The sequence below is a fragment of the Meleagris gallopavo genome, chromosome 6 (assembly GCF_905368555.1).
Source record: "Meleagris gallopavo chromosome 6, MGAL_WU_HG_1.1, whole genome shotgun sequence".
Lineage (NCBI taxonomy): Eukaryota > Metazoa > Chordata > Aves > Galliformes > Phasianidae > Meleagris > Meleagris gallopavo.
This window is the reverse complement of record NC_139409.1, coordinates 43,557,575-43,566,427: the sequence shown is the minus strand read 5'-3', so window position 1 is coordinate 43,566,427 and position 8,853 is coordinate 43,557,575. Positions and strand designations below refer to the sequence as shown.

The window sequence follows — 8,853 nt, the reverse complement described above, 5'->3', positions numbered from 1 at the left end:
CCTGCCCGCACTGGAGGCTCCAGACCTGGACGCAGTACTCCAGACGGGGCCTCATGAGGACACAGCAGAAGAGGACAATCTCCTCCCTCGCCCTGCTGGCCACCCCTCCTTGGATGCAGCCCAGCACGCAATCACCTTGAAGGCACGTTTGTGATGGGATAACACGGTTTGAGGGACCGTAGCGTGGCCAGAATCACTGTTTGCCCATGGGCACGTGGAGCTGGAGGGAACCTTTAGTGGGGGACAACCAAAGGTGAATGGGTTGCGCACCAAGCACATTTTTAGGAACGAGCACGAATCATCTAAACATTTAGCCATATAAAGGCAGAGCGATTCCGTTCCGTGATTCTGTTCCGTGGTGGCTGGAACAGCCGCCGACAGTGATGCAGCACATTAACCCTCTCTGGCGCTGCGCGACTTTCCGGGCTCGTCCCAACTCATTTCGTACACTCGTGGCCTACATCCTGCGGCCGTAACCGACACCGGGACAGATGCTCCTCGTCCTCGCGCCGCCACGGCTCCCCGCAGCGAAACGAAGGGCCGAGCCGCGGGAAGCGAGCCGACCCCGAGACGGACGCGAGGCGGGCGGCAGCGAGCGGCGCCCCGACCCTCCGGGCCCCCGCCTTCTCGGCTCGGCCCGCCCCGCGGCCGGCCCCCGCTCTCCGATTGGCCGTCGGCGCCCGGGCAGGTGCCGGTGAGCGGCGGGGGCGCGGCGGGAGCTGCCGTCGTCGGCACCGCAGCAGCAGGCGGCGGCGCGGGGAGGCGGCTGCGTGCTCGTGCCGCTGCGGAGCGGGGCGCTACGCGCTGAGCGACGGGGCGGGTTCGGCCGCCGTTGTGTCCCGAGCGCGGGGCGGCTGCCGCCCGCCTTCCTCCTGCGTCGGTGCGGCCGAGGCGAGGTGAGTGCCGCGGGCCGGGGGCGTCCCGCGAGGCCTGGCTGCGCCGGGTCCGCACCTCCGGGGCTGCGCCGCGCCCGGCGCCGCGCTGCGGCCCTCCCTGCGGGCGGCGGGGCTCGGCGGTGCCCGGCCGCCGGCTCGGCGCGGGGCTGGGGCTGAGCGCGCCGCGGTTGTTCGCTGCGGCGCTTCCTCGCCGTGGCTTTAATGGGGTGTTTTACTCTTGATTAACTTCTCCGGGAGCGCCGGGGGCTTGGGGATAGCGCGTCCGCCTCCTCTGCCGCCTTTCTGCCAGCGCATCGCGGGGCTCCGCGCGTGTAATTCCTGCCTCAGTCAGAGGAGCGTGCGTTTTGCTAGTATCAAGGTCAGTTTATCGTAACTGCTGAGGAAAATACCATATGGCTCCGGCTGACTTTTCTTGGGAAGGCTAATTAAGCAGGGCTGTGTGGCGTGCTGCGCTTTGTGTTGTAGCGTAACGCAACCACAGCAGATCCCCAAATGCCTCAGAGCAGGTGTGCGTCCCTGCCGGAGCGTGTTATCGAAATCCAGCAGTCCTCATTGACCGGCGGTGCCGTTTGCCTTACACCGACAGTCTCGCTGCTCCCTGCGTTTCTGGAGATGTGGGCAGCTGTCGTGCTGTGGCGCCTGGAGTTCTTCACAAGCGCAGCCAGGGTTTGGCAAGGAAAGCTTTTACTCATTGCTCTGACAGCCCTTTTCTGAAAGGCTGGAGAGAGAAAGGAGGAAAGGGTTGTTCAGTTGGTGCATTACCAGGCGTTTTCCTGACTCAGGCTGGGGAGGTTTTCCTTTGCATCTCGTTGGTTGTAGCGGTTTGCCGCGAACTGCACTGAAAGCGCTAACTGTCCCTGCAGCTGACTGTCAGTGCTGGCCGCTTCCAGTCTGTTGCACAGCTCTGTCACAGCATCTTTGGCTTGAGAAAGTTACCTTATGCCAGATCCCTCCAGCTGTGGTGTTATCCATTAGCTGCTCGGGTACCAGTTTGAATCAGAGCACGTGCGCCATCCAAAAGGCATGCAGCGAATCTGTAGCCCTCTTGTGAGATCTGTTAGGTAACTTAGTGCAGCGCATATGGCAGGTGCAAACAGGAGGGCATCACTTCAACATCTGCGATGCACCGATTGCCTGTGGGAGCTCCCAGAAGCCGGTATTATCCCCATTACCCCCACGGCAGTGTGAGACTTCCTGAAGAGCGCTGCCCCCGTGCCAGGGCTTGCATCTGGAAATGGCTTCTGGTGCGTGTGACACAGCGCTGCCCTCCCAGACATGCTGCTTAACAGGCTGCCCTCATCCTGCCCAGCGCTACCTAGCATGGATCCCAGTCACGCTCCAGAGCAAGACCAAAGCTAAAACTTCTGTTAGTTCGCCTAAGTTTGTTTCCCGTTTCCACCCTAACCTGATGAATGGAGCTGAATGCACTGACAGCCAATTGCTAAACCAGATTTTGGGATTATATAGGGTTGTTCCCATGTGCATGAACATGGTAAGGGTTCATCTTTTTCACTTCGTAGTTGCAGCAAACAGATCACTTGAAGAACTTGTACGTAAAGAAAAAAATCCTCAAATTATGCATGGATGATGCTGAAGAAAGGCTGTATGTCCCAAATGTGCTATTGTTCATTAATAGTACAACTGCTTGAAAACGGGACTCCTTTGTGTTGCTGCCAACGTTGATATGACCTATTGTCAGACCAGAAGCTGCTGTTTGGCACTGTAAACTACCCTAACTTGCCCTTGGAGAGCCGGGTAAGTTGAAAGGAAGAAGTCAAACAGATCCATGAGAGCTGTAGGGACTTTTTTTGTTCCTTGGGGAAAACCATTATTTGAGTGGCCTAACTCAACCTTCTGTGGAATGTTTTATTTGCTTTTTAGGTCCTGATAGGTTAATTACTAGATGGTTATATAGAGATAATAAATACATCTGGCTTATTGTGAGCCACTTACAGACAGAAAATAAGCTATCTCCAACCCCAAGTTTGTTATATTTAGAGATTGGGAGCAGCGTACGTTCAGATGAAGCTCCTTGTTCTTGTGATAGAAAAGAGATAAGTGCTATATTTCAGCATGGAGGAAAGCACACTGTACTGTTGTTCAAATTGTTGAAGAAACTTGGCCTATATGCAGTATAAGCTGGAAATCTTGTAGAAGAGCAAAGTAAGATTTCAAGCCACGACTAGGTCTCAGTTTGCCTTCGTGTGTGTGATACCCACTCTATTAAGATCCATCATTTATGTGGTAAATGATTAGCGATAACAACCTGTTTGCAGTTTAAACTTCAATAGAAATGTGTGCTATCAGCTTTTTTTCTTTTTTTTTTTTTTTAAGAGTGCTTATTGAAAAATACGGCATTTCCAGAAAATAAATGAATGAACATAATAGTGGAAAGCAGCAATGAATCACTGAACAATGCTGGCATGGTGTGAGTAGAATATAAGGATTGCAAATGTTGGATTGGTCAGAAGCTATTGTCAGTGTTATTGCAAGCACAGGTTTTTAGATCTTACAGATACTGTTCTAGGAACAGGAACACATTAATGCATATTGGCCCAGAAATTTAAATTTCAACAGCAAAGTAATTCAAGGTGTTTTTTTTTCTATTTTTAAAGAATGTTATGCTAACAAAAGCCTTCATCTTGTGGGATTTTACAGTCTTGCTACTCCCCGAGAAGATTAAAGTAGAAACCTCCTTCTACTTCCTCTTAATTTCTTTCATGACCATCAACAGGTAAATAAAAACTAATTCTAGTATTTGCTATTCAAATTACTGCAGTTATATCTATCTCGTGGTTGTTTTAAGATAAAGCACTGCAATAGGAAATTAATTTTGGGTTGTCCAGGGCAAAGTACGCCTTCAAATAACGTATCAGTTTGCTAAGGTGGAGGAACAAAGCACTGCGGAGATCAATCTTTTGGGTGAGATGTTTTAGATGGCATTGTCTCAAGTTGACTCATGGTGATCAATTAAGTGGCTTTCCTGAGTTCTGCTGATGCAGGCTTGCCCTATCTGCTGAAATCCCAAGCTCCAATTCTACTGGGCAGCAGTTCCAGGAATCTTCACTTTCTAGACTCTTCCCTGCAATGCGTGTTGCTTATTGATGGAGAAGAATAAGCAGACAACTGATTTCATGTAGCCATAATTTTCTGGATCGAGTCTGTCTAAAGAGTGTTGAGGTAGTTTAATATAGAAAATTGATTGCAGTAGCTTGTGATTGCGATCTGTAGGGTCTTGTTCAAAGGCTGTTGAAGTCCATGGCATTCCCACTGGTTTCAATGAATCTTGAAGCCAGGAAACAGCCTGAAGTCTTTGTGTACTTTTCTTTTTTGATAACAAAACAGTTCCTTACCCAACACCCTCCACCCCCCTCCATGCAGAATAGTGTGTGGATCTGCCATTGTAAACCAAGTCTCAGGTCTTGGAGAAAGTTTGTACACAATCTGTTTTCCTTCTAGAAAGGAAAGCAAGCAAAACATATTAACAATTTGACGAGTGAATTTTCTGTTCTGCTTTTGCGAACGAATGCCTTATCTCTTCTGGAACTAATACTAGAAGGGCTTCTTTGCTTATTGGATGCTACCTCTAACACTGAAGGATGCTTTAGCATGATTTTCTTCTGTCCCTTTTTGGGCTGTATGTTGTGTCACAGTGCAGTCCATATAGCAAAATTTCTACCATTATCACTAATTGCTGTGGCATGGAGAGTTAGCATATGGTTCAAGTGCTCTTGGCTGAGATATAGCTAATACTGGCCTGGGATACCTCACGTTGTACAGTGTATGCATTATTCTAATTATTGGTAATCTTGCAAGAGGTTATCTCATCTTTTCCCCTAAGGGAGCAGATCCCTTCACACCTCACTTCTTGTCCCTCAGGCTGCTTGGCGTACCATTCCTGGTATGCCAAGTCTTAGAAACTGTTGCAAAAGCTTTGGGGAAGGTTCTAAAGGATATACCCTGGTGGTGTTGGTTTCTACCATCTATTTTGGATTCAATCTAAAAGGCAGCATGGAAGTTTGTATGTTGTTCTATGCAAGCATAGAAGTCACTGAGTCCCAAACAAGAAGAAACCAATTCAGCTCTAAGGAACGTTGACCTGATTGTTCTCCCCTTTTTCTTCTGATGTTTAATAATGAGGCTTCAGATTCTTGCTCCATGTTCGTAGCTAATATTGCAGATTAAAGAGGACAGTCAATGGATGAAGTGCTTGATCGTGAGTAGAACCCAAGTGGTCTGCAATTCCTCCCATGGAAGTGCACCCGCTGTGTAGCTGTGGTAGGTGAAAAATACCTAAGATTCTGCTTTCAATTGAAAAGTTGGCCTCAGTGTTGTATTGAGGTCCATAGGACCTATGAAGGATATTCAATACCTAAAAATTAGGGAAAGGTACTGTACCAAAATGGAAACTGAAATTGTCTTTCTATCTAAAAAGCTGATGTTGCTGATCGTGGGGGCTCATCAAAGAAGCATGCTCTTTCAGTGTACTGCTAATGCTGCTCACAACTTTAAGAGTGGGTCCTGGTAAAGGGAATTGCATTTAAAAAAAAAAAAAAAAAGTTAATTGGTTACACAGTTGTCCTAACTATGTCCTGAAGATGGTGGCTTAACAATCAAGTTGACTAAGCGTTAGTTACTGTGAGACCCAAAAAGAATGAGGAACAAAGATATCTGGATGACTCTAAGTGTTTAAGAATATGAACTGCTCTGGTTCCCTTATCTAAAGGAGCAGGGAGAATGCTGCAGTTTGGAGCCAAATATAAGTGAGCCAGAAGTCATGACATGACAGTGAAGTCAGACTCCAGAAAATGCCTAACTGGATTTTATGCTTGAATGCAAATGATTTTGTTTGTATAAACTTGTGAAGTTCAGGCTTATGGTTATTGTTGGGATCTCATGTTGGCTCCATGTTGTGCCATGCTGATATCGAAGAGTAGTCAAGCTCAAATCCAAACCAGTGCCTCTTCTTCCCTACAACTGACAGATAACCCAAGCCAACAGTTCAATTTTCAGAGGCTTTTTACAGATTTGTCTGTATTTTGCTCCCGTTTTATATCTCTTAAGAAATGTTTATCTGAAAAATTCCAAGACAACCTGCTTCTGAAACACTTTTTCCATTCATGATGCGTAAGTTGTGTGTCAACCAACTGCAGCTCATTACCAAGTCTCAGTGAGTTGGGACATGTGGCTTTACAGATGTCACTTTTTGTTCTGTTGTATCCCTTATGATTCTTGTTTGCTCTAGCATAAAGCAGGGCTAGAAACAGTTCACAGGTGTCAGGTTGAATGCAGAAGGCACAGTCGTATGACGCATTTGTGCTTTTTTTATGCTGTTCATTTACTTACTAATCTGTAAAATGCAGTAATTTGCAGTGGGTTTTCCTGTTAGTGGTTTGAATTAGCAGTGATTCACTGTATTAAATTTGTTTTCACATCTGGTGCTACTTATACAAGACAGTCTTAATGTGGCAACCACTGTTGGAAGCATTTTCTTATCTCTAAAAGTCCAAGTTTCTGATTCTGTGTTCTGCTCCCACAGAAATGTTGTCACAATCAAACATAAGTTCTTGGATCAAATTTGGGGGTATTCGGATGGGTGATATTTAGTGAAAAGGGTGTAGGGTGTCAGTTAATACATCATATGGTGTGGAGGCAAAATCCTTTTTGTTGTGTAGAGTGTTTTAAGCGTGCCTGTGGTATGCTTATATTCTGGTTTGCGTAGATTTTTCTGATAGCAGTCAAACAATACTTTTAACTGTTTACTTTTGTAGCTTGTATTGCTTGATTACAGTATGGCTTTCAAGTTATGACGAGAAGCTTAAGAAATTTTCATAATCATTTTGCCTCTGTAGTGAAATGCAAAATTAAGTTCCTATGCAGTGGTGAAACGTGGTGCTTCCAGATTGCTTGAGATTTTCCAAAAATTTTTCTTTTTGTGTCCCTGTTTCCTTCTGGAAGTTAAAGATACAAATTACTTGGATGAGAGGTCGTAGCACTGCTTTATACAATAGTGATGGTTTGGTATCTTGGCTTTGGGAGAATTATCTCAGTGGATCTAAGTTTTCATGGCTAGTTTGTTGAATTTTAACTGCGACGTGCTCCTATGTATCTACTCTTTCAAATAGTGATTACTGTGGTACTGGAGGAGGATGTTTTTTGTTACATGATGCTCAGCAGCTTGCAGGGTGTTGGACCTTATCTGCCATCCTTCATGCCTTACAGAAAAATGGGAGATCCTGACTTATTCTCTCACATGCTTTTTCTCGTGTATGAATTTTTTATTTCTTTCTGCAGAGTTGAAAAGCAAGGTGGAAAATGCCTCTTTTTAACCTCGACAAAGCAGATAGATAGTCTGCCACAGGGTAGGAGAGAGATTCTTGAGCCTTCCTGGGCTCAGCTGAGTTTGAGCCTTTTTCTAAATACTACTCCTATCTTCTCTGTCTGCCTTTTACAATGAGATGTGAGCTGCCATGGATCTTTTGAAGGAACAGAGGAGAAGCTGCTGTTTCTTCCATCTCCCTGCAGGCTTCCATTTCACTACAGGGCTGCTGGTGTTTGGAGCTGGGGCTGACAGATGTGTTGGGAGAAGGCTGAGGCCAGTGCAGCCCAGCTGGGCAAATCATGGAATGACAGAATGGCTTAGGTTGGAAGAGGGGATCTTAAAGATAATCCATTTCCAAGCTTCTGTCATGGGCAGGCCTGCTGCCCACCAGATCAGGCTGCCCAGGGTCCCATTCAACCTGGCCTTGAGTGCCTCCAGCGATGTGGTTCCCACAGCTTCTCTGGGAAACCTGTTCCAGTGCCTTACCACCCTCTGAGTAAAGAAATTCTTCCTAACATCTAACCTAAATCTCTCCTCTTTTGGTTTAAAGCTGTTTCCCCTTGTCCTATCACTGTGAGACCACGTAAAATGTCAGTTCCATGTCAGTTCCCCTGCTGCGTGTAAGCTACTTTCAAGTACTGGAAGGCCGCAGTGAGGTCTCTGTGTTTCTGTGTGCTGTTTTCCTGGGTTTCGGTGGGCAGAAGGAGGAAGGGAAACCCTGCTGGCTATTTGCTGCTCTCCGTTCGTCACTTGCATGGCCCAGCTCCATGTTTTGGTTTCTCTCTGACCTGTGATGATTCACTTGGTGCTCATTGACAACCCGTCACAGTAATGAGCTGCATTTTGTGCTTTGGATGGAAGGCACGTGGAGGAGAGGCCAATCATCCACGGTACGATCACATCTCAGCACATTACTGCTCTAGTTTTGTCTTTCTTGCCAAGCTGTCTTCCTCACTCTGGCAGAAGTAATCATCAGTCTCTCACAGTCAGAGCGCTGTCAGACTGATCGTCTCCTTCATAATGCAGTTGCTGCTGACTAGAGAAAATAGAACATGCTTTGTCTAAATCCAACATAAACAGTAGGAGATGAGACTCCTGTATACTCTCATTTTACATCAACGAGGAAACCAATTATAATGAAACACATGCTGTAAGTTTATGTTGGGAGTCCTGTGATCCTTAGTTTATTTCACAGTCACCAGATTCTGGATCAGCCTTTCCTTTAGGAGTTTGCTGTTGACAGTGAAAAGATTGTTCCGTTCAATGAGTTTGGCTTTTATAGCACATCTTGAATTCCCACTAGGCCTTATGCTTGTGTATCAGCTATAGGCTTGGTACATGAGTATAAAATGATCATAATTTCATGGAATCACAGAATGGTTGAGGTTGGAAGAGACCTCTGGAGGTCATCTGGTCCAATCCCCTGCTCAAATAGGGATTTGTGAAAGTGGGTTTCAGTTTTTTGTTTTTTAAGTATGGCATTCACTTTTCTTTTATTTTGTCAAATATAAGTGACAGAATTGAAGTTTTCCAATGTAGTCTTTGGCCTTTGTCCTGTAAAAAAAACAAAAAAAACAAAACAAAAAAAAAAAAAAAAAAAAAAAAACACTTGATGTGGAACTCTTGGAGCAGGTC

At 46.1% G+C, this 8,853-nt stretch overlaps 1 protein-coding gene across 4 annotated transcripts in view; it reads left to right on the top strand.

Annotated features, from left to right (window-relative positions):
• Window positions 1-593: 593 nt before the first annotated feature.
• Window positions 594-8,853, top strand: part of MYRIP (myosin VIIA and Rab interacting protein) — a 201,615-nt gene continuing 193,355 nt past the window's right edge. For 2 of the 4 annotated variants that reach the window (XM_085226524.1, XM_085226525.1), the window contains exon 1: window positions 612-896. The gene's annotated coding sequence lies outside the window, so the exon portion shown is untranslated. Of the gene's footprint in view, window positions 897-8,853 lie in introns of all 4 variants that reach the window. The other 2 variants (XM_085226526.1, XM_085226523.1) reach the window with 2 other exon arrangements.